This window comes from Rattus rattus, chromosome 5, assembly GCF_011064425.1.
Source record: "Rattus rattus isolate New Zealand chromosome 5, Rrattus_CSIRO_v1, whole genome shotgun sequence".
Taxonomy (NCBI): Eukaryota; Metazoa; Chordata; class Mammalia; order Rodentia; family Muridae; genus Rattus; species Rattus rattus.
The window spans coordinates 42,755,039-42,761,732 of record NC_046158.1 but is presented as its reverse complement, the minus strand read 5'-3'; the positions used below and the strand labels follow the sequence as shown (position 1 = coordinate 42,761,732).

Below are 6,694 nucleotides of genomic sequence, written 5' to 3'. Positions count from 1 at the left end.
TCTCAAATGACTATAGTTTGTGTCAAGTTGGTGTAAAACTATCCAGCAAGCTTCCTTAAGATGTTTCTTAACAGACACATTCTCACTAAATCATTCTCCTTCACCAAGACCACGTAACTCATGGTAGCATTTCCAACTGCTTTCACGTTTCTCTTCTTTTTCTTTTTGAATGATTTATGTAATTTTAGGTATGAATGGCTATCCACATGTACACCTGCAGGCCAGAAGAGGGCATCGGATCACATTACTGATGATCGTGAGCCACCATGTGGGTGCTGGGAATTGAACCCAGGACCTCTGAAAGGGGTAGACAGTGCTCTTAACCACTGAGCCATCTCTCCAACCCCACATTCTCATTTTCTAATGTTTCTCTTTCCATGAGCATCGAAAACCATGCCAAGCACTACAATTTGCTCATTAAGTTTTCCTTAAACAAAAGAATACTGTAGACAGAATATCTTATGTCTGTATGGATGTGGCACTTGTCAATAATAAATCTGACGGCCTATGGCCTAGGCAGGAACCAGAAGGTGAGACATTTGGGAAAGAGAATTCTGGGATAGAGCAGGTAGGAGATCCGCCTAGGAGGATGTGAGGAGACGGACCTGGGCACAGGTAACCAGCCATGTGGCAGAATGTAAGGTAAAATAAATGGGTTATCTTAAGGTATGAGTAGTCAGGGAGAAGCCTGGACCTATGGCCATGGTCTTTGTATTGAGCCTGGGTCTTATTTCTGTTAGCATGGGGCTGGAAGGCAGTACTAGACCTAACTTCTACAGAATCGCCAAACTGAGGCTTCAGGTCTATCCAGTTGTCTCTGGGGTTGTTATGATCATAGCAGAGATAAATGCCAGCAAGAACAACAGTATTAAATCGGGGCTAGAGAGAAGCTCTGCGGTTAAGAACGCTTGTTGCTCTTGCAGAGAACCTGGATTCGGTTCCCAGCACCCCCAGGTTGACACAGAACTGTCTGTAACTGCAGGTCCCGGGGATCTGACCCCATTCTTCTGGCCTCCATCCCATGTCAGCAAAACACTCATGCCCATAAAATAAAAATGTAAAACTCCTTAAAAAATAACAACAAGGGGAAAACTTGAAGCTCTTGAAACCAAACCTTAATTTTGGAATACGCAGTACTCAGTAAGTTTCAATGTTAAGGCCTGTGCGCAACAACAAAAATTAGTTCTAAGTTTGTTAATTTCTCATAAGCACATTAAGAACAACGTTGGTAAATCAGACAGCAGGATTTTATTATTGAACATGGAGAGGAAAGCCGTAGGGGTAAAAAAAAATCTGGTAAAATTTAAATGCAAACACAACAATATTACATCAGTTGATTTGGAAAACTACAATCTTTTTCTCTCATCTAACACTGCAGAAATGTCCATGAACAAGAGGTGCTCATCGAATGTATTCTTTAAGGTTTCTGAAGTTAAGCTTTTCAGTAGCAAAGTTTAAGAAAAGAAAATCTTCACATGAAGGAAAATTTCCAAAGCTAGTAAGGATCAACTACAACCATACTATAAAGTACGGTGCAGTCTAAAGTGTGCTTCAGTCGAGTAAACTACCTTTCTATTCCCGTAAGCTCAGAAATAAACAATGAGAACAACAAAATGGCCAATGATTATTCTCTCAAACAAAGGGAGTCTTGTCTTATTGTTTCTTGAGTTTCCAGTTCTTAGAGAAGGTGTTAATTAACTCTGTAAACCTCCCTGCTAAGATCAACGCAGCCAGAGTCATGCAGTACTGAAAACCAACCCAGATTGGAAATTGACTTAAGTAAAAATTTTGTAAGTAATCTCAAATAGTCTCTCTTATTCCAGACTTTTAAAAACCATTTCTCTCAGTTGTCTTAGTCTGAGACTAAGGAATTACAGTCAAGAAATTCATTTCAATAAAATTCCTTCTGGAATATACAAGTTATGGTAAATTCTTTTCTTCTCAAGGTCCCTAAACTATGAATTATTTACAGTCAGTAATCTCTCAGAAACATATCAGAACAATTTTCAGGAATTCTTTCATAGGCATAGAGTTCACTATGCAGTACAATCTATGGTCTTTCACAGTGGACTAGGTTCAACTAATAAAATGATATTTATTCTTACATGCAGCACTCACAGGAACTGTTTTGGCTATACAGTTCATTTGTGTAAGTATGTCCTGACAACAACAGCAACAGAATCTTTTGTGCCTGTGCACTGAAACATAGTTGTCACCTTTTCAAAAGGCAGAAAGACTCAGTAACATGGCAGGTCCTGAAATCTGAAGTCTCTGGAAAAGTGAGTATTTGCAAAGGTACAGTTCATTAAACTGAGGAGAGAGAGAGAGAGAGAGAGGAGGAGGAGGAGGAGGAGGAGGAGGAGGAGGGAGGATGATGATGATGATAATGAGGAGGAGGAGGAGGAAGGAGGAGTTGGAAGAGGAGGAGAAGGGGGAGGAGGAGGGGGAAGAAGAAGAAGGAGAAGAAGAAGAGTTTCTCTGTATTCGTCAAAAAGAAAGAACATGAAAAATAAAACCAGTTGGGTTTCTCCTCATCTTTAAATCTTTGATGCTACGTTAGCAGTTCGTTGTCATTCTTTCAAGGGAAGCATCAGATAATAAATATAAAGTACTTATGTGGCTCTCCAATAGAAGTTTTCATTGTTTTCCAGTTTAGCACGGTTATAACAAAATCACCAGGGGAAAAAAAAAAAACCAAAACCAAAAAAACCTATACCGTCCATTCGTGTTTTTCGTTTATCTCTAGTCATTGTGTGATGCCCGTAAATTGCAGGTGAACAGGAAAAAACTGGAACCTTGTGAGAGGGACTGTGTACTCGGCAGAATCCTAAGGCACCATGCAATCTCCTCAAGACTTTCTATGGGGGCTGCAGAGATGGCTCCAGGGGCTAGAGTGTTTATAATCAAGCCTGGTGACCTACATTCAACCTTGCGGAACCCATGTGCTTGAAACAGACAATCAGCCCCAAGTTGTCTTCCTATCTCTACTGACCTCCACATCCAAGGCATGCCAGTGCGTATGCTTCACAGACAAAATAAAACAAACAAACAAATAGATAAATTCATAACCAAGTGTTAAAAATCAAACAGTCCATTATAGTCACAGAGCTGTGGTTGTGATGAGCTACCATGTCTGAAATGAAAGTGTTGTGATCCCATGTAATTAAATATCTAATTGATATTTTCTTAAGTTGTAAGCATTCCATGAAATAAGTTGCTTTATCTAATCACTAGATTGTAAAAATCTTAGTGAATCTAGCTCTAGTCTCTTTATGAGAAACCAAATTCAAACCCTAAATAATAACGCAACAAATAATAATATACTTTTTTTGTTTTTCACTCACATAAGGAAAGTATGCTGCAGTTTTAAATCTGCCACTGCCATGCCATCCAGACCGAGGAAGATCTGGAAACTCTGGGGCCACATGAGCCACGGTCACGGTCGCATCAGTACCCACTGCGAGCACCCAGGAGAGTGCAGGAGGCATGCATCAGCACAGGATCAACTTTGACAAATATCATCCAGGTTACTTCGGGAAAGTTGTTATGAAGCATTACCACTTGAAGAGGAACCAGAGCTTCTGCCCAGCTGTCAACCTGGATAAGTTATGGACGTTGGTCAGAGAGCAGACATGGGTCAATGCAGCACAAACATGACTGGAGCTGCTCCCATCATTGATGTAGTTCAATCACATGACTACAGAGTTCTGGGGAAGGGGAAGATAAGCATCCTGTCATTGTGAAGGCCAAAGTCTTCATCAGAAGAGCTGAAGAGAAGATTAAGGGTGTTAGAGGTGTGTTCTGGTGACTTACAGTCACATCGAAGGTTAATTAAATGTTAACATTTTCCATGTTAAAAAAAAGATTTCTAAAGAAGAAGAAGGAAAAGAAGAGGAGGAGGAGGAAGAGGAGGAAGAAGAGTAGGAGGTGGAGGAGGAGAAGGAAGAGGAAGAGTTTCAGAGATTGGCTGGGTGCCCATCCAAAGTGGTTCAATGAGGAAGTCAAAGTCCTTTATAGCCACGGACTACAAGATGGGCACACAGGAGTAAGTGGGAGATTTACTCAGAGCAAATGTCTGTTCTAAACTTGGACCTATCCTTGTCTCCAGCTTGCTTGGTATAAGGGGAACAACTTTGCCCAACTGGTGCACCCTTCATGTTGCTCTTATTACCAAAGGCCCAAAGCAACCAAAGGACCAAACAACTCTGCTGAAACCACAAGCCAAACTAAGAAATATTTCCTCCTTGTAAGCTAATGGTCTTTGTCAATATTGTCAGAGTGGTAGAAATGTGCCTAACACAGATAGCCAGTCATTTCTGCATCTGTTTGAGATAGAAGGTGGCCCAATCACAATTAAGGAAGGCAGAGATGGACTGGCAGACTGCCAAGAACCAGAAACAAGCAAAAGAGGGGATGAGAAAACAGCCAACTCCAAGAAAGGGAGGCTTAGCTACAGTAAAGTTACTGAGTTGCTTGGGACTCCCAGAGATCAGAGGAAGCTAAGTGCCTGATTTAAGCAGTTTAGGGGTTGCACTTGTTGCAATGTGCCATCATTGGTCTTGGCTGAGGTGTGCCTTATGGACAGTTTACTGTGACAACTACCAATATGGTATGACATAATTAAAAAAAATAAGCATGTTGTTACTGAAGAAAGTAACAGAGGAATGTGTTTTTAAAGTCATCATCGTCATCATTATCACCATCATCATCATGTGTTTGCTCATGTATGTTATGTATGTGTGGGCATGATATATATGTGTGCATGAGTGTAGAGAGAAGAGGACCCAGCTCAAGCTGTCAAGCTTGCACCCCGACTTGCTGAGGCAACTCACTGACTGAATGTGGTTTTAAGAGCAGAGGAGGCACTCAATAAACGAAAGAATGTTGAAATAAGGTGACTAACTTAAATACAAGATTGGCTCGTGCCCTTAGGGCCCTTTCTACTAGGCAAACTCTTTACATCTCTGATTAATAAAACCCCACAAGTTAAAGCCAGGCATGGTCACATACCTTCAAGGCTGAGGCGTGGACACCACCACTAGCTAAGACCAGCTTGGGCTGCAGGGTACCAGGTTACGTAACAAGACTTGCCAAACTCAAAAGGTTAACAGGTGACCTCACGGCCTCTGTTTCTTGGCCAGTCTCTTTGTTTCACTGGCACGAGTTCACTGTACACAGGACTGTACTCACACCTCCGCAGTGAATATTACATGTCCAACAAATAGACTGCTGCTGTTGGATACTGTGCCATTCGCTACTGAAAGAATACATAGTTCCTTTTGCTTTATTTCCAAGGTGTCAGAAAACTTTCCTAACAATTTTATCCATTTACAAACATAAGAATTCTTATGGCTTCGACTAACCCAAGCACGAACATTTCTCTGACACAAAGTCTACGCTGCCTATCAGAAGCTTATCTTCAACCTGAATTTCCGCTGTTACCAACCACCAACGTGAAATCCCTTAGATTCATGGAGGTCAAGATTAGAAATCTAAATGTGGCATTAGAAAGGAATCAAACTATCAACTAAGGGCGCAGAGAGGGTGTTTGAACACATCTTCTTTTCAGGCGATAAATGCAGACTACAACTTGGGTTCGGGGAAAGTCAGGGATGTCCAGACATGTTTGAAGAAGTAATTAAACGGGCCCTAGGAATTGGCTTCTGTGTGCCCTAGGGTGAGAAGAATTCTGAAAGAGTTTGAGAAACACCAGGATTAAAGAACTGCAGCCAATTAGTGGTCACAGCCTCGGGGGACGAAAGACTCAGCAACAACAGCCTCCTCTTTGGCAACTTGAGGGTGGACAGCTTTGAGAAGGCAGTGACCAACCTCTGTGACCCGACAGAGCTGTGTGTTTGTGGTGTGGCCATGGGGCAAATGTAGTAAAAAGATCTTTACTCTCAAGTACCTGGGGGTGACAAAGTTTAGGAGAGGACCAGAACTGAGTAATCTAAGACTATTCCTGAGGTCAAATTGAGCAATTTGAGCCCTCTACAGCAGTAGCAAGATGGATGAGTCAGCCAAATGTGTTCTGTTTAAACAGATCCAGAAGCAGTCATACCCAAGGCTGGTGAGACCAATCAAATAGGAACAAAGGAAAAAAAAAAGAGATGGAGCTGTTTCCCAGATTTCAGGCTTAACAAAAAGGAAGGTCTGCACTGGTAGGTATGTATCTTTGAGATCTAAGGTTGTTTTTCTTTTTCCTGTCATGTATGGCTTATCAAGACGTAGTGATGGTATTGATGGTATTTGGGGTCTGTTTGAAAGTCCACTTTAAAAAAAATGAAATAGACATAAGCCAGCTGTGGTGGCACATGCTTGCTAGGAACAAGACCCTCACTCTAACAGTTTTGAGAATTGTGAAAATGAAACCCTTTTGAATATGCCATCTGCCAAAAGGTACACCCATACAGAAAAAAGGTAAAATTGTTGGTATGTTAACCTGGCACCAGTCAGTGGTTACTAAAGTTGTCATTCTATTGGTTCAGCTGGGTCTAAAAAGTATTCTGTGCTTGAGAACACTCCTTTTTTTTCCCGTTTGTGGGCTCAGTACATAGCAGATGGAGTCCTGAGACAGGCAGATACCAGCTGGAGACGGAGGGCCTTCTGCTTATTGGTGACTCTCCGATGTGCTCTAAGTGCACCTCATACTACAGATAGACCACAAAGAATGTTTCTGACTAGTCCATGATGC

At 41.6% G+C, this 6,694-nt stretch overlaps 1 pseudogene; it reads left to right on the top strand.

The window, feature by feature from the left end:
- Positions 1-3,383: 3,383 nt before the first annotated feature.
- LOC116900824 lies at positions 3,384-3,808 on the top strand (annotated as a pseudogene).
- Positions 3,809-6,694: the final 2,886 nt, after the last annotated feature.